Genomic DNA, 1318 nt, shown 5'->3' with positions numbered 1-1318 from the left:
AAGGATAAGCAACTTTGGTTAATGGTTGATAGGCAAACTTGAAGTGTATCTACACTTGCATGCACAAAAGTTCAAGAGAAAGAGAGAGAAATGTAGAGAGAGAGAGACTCCCAAAATTTTTCTAGCTCCTAAAATGTTTCTAACCTTGAAAACAAGAGGAGAGGTCCTCTATATGTAGGAAAATAAGAGCCTCAGTCGAAAATATCATTAAATGGATAGCTGGAACTTTGTGCAAACAGCTGGAGGTAAATATATGCAAAATCTGAGCTTTTGTTTCACCAGTGGCCGAGAGCCCATCAATGTGGCCTGAATGCCATCACTACTGGCCGGCAGGCCACTAAAATGGCCCGTAGGCCACCATTTGTGGCCGGCCACAAAAATCTATTTTTTGGCCCAATTTCAAACAGGCACATCTCCTTCATCCGGACTCCTTTGCTAGTCATTCTTGAGTCTAATTGAAGCCCCGAAAGTCTACTTTCCAATGGTCATAGCCTCACATAAAAATTCTAAGTGTGCTAAGAGATATGCCTATTTTAGTGAAGGTTGCTCAGTTTTGGCTTAACCGAGTTGATGCCTAACTTCAACCAACCATATCTCTCTCATCCGAACTTGGCCTTAGGAGATTCTTGAGTGTAAAATGAAGCCCCAGAAGTCCACTTTCCAATGGTAGTGGCCTCACAACTTAAGTCCAAGGGTACAAAAGGATAGACCTGATTTAACAAAGGCTGCCTGGTTCTCTCTTAACGGTTATGCCCAACTTCTTCCCCAACTAGGTTTCTTTCCTCTCCTCTAATTTTCTTCAACTCCAAACCTCTAAATAAGATTTTTTAAAATATTTTTGAAAGAGTTCACCTCTCTTCCATTTATTTCCACTTTATCCTTGCTCGGTTTACCAAAAAGTGCAATTTTTAACAAAATGCAAGCCTCGAAACATCATAGAAACTTTTGGAAAAAATATTTTGAAAAAGAGGGTTTTAAGGTATAAACTTGTTGAAGAAATCGAACGTTTGTACAACATAACTTTCACCATCAAGTGATCAACCTGTGGCGCCCAAGTCTTAAGGGTGGTCAAAAATGGAGTGTCTACAATCATGAATTTTCAAGAGTTTTGGAAGTTCAATTCATGATTGAGAATTTATGGGTTTGAACTTGATATGAAGAAAATGAATTACATTTAAATTCAGAAAAATTTAGAGATAAATTGTAATTTATGTTGAGAATCAAACAGTTAGTTTGATTTTAATTTAAACTTCATCCATGCAAATATTTTTGAAAGGGGGTTTGTAGTTTCAATTTTTTGTTTCATCAAACAATAAAG

Source organism: Camellia sinensis, chromosome 6, assembly GCF_055761805.1.
Source record: "Camellia sinensis isolate YWXY chromosome 6, ASM5576180v1, whole genome shotgun sequence".
NCBI lineage: Eukaryota > Viridiplantae > Streptophyta > Magnoliopsida > Ericales > Theaceae > Camellia > Camellia sinensis.
This window is presented reverse-complemented; position numbering follows the sequence as displayed.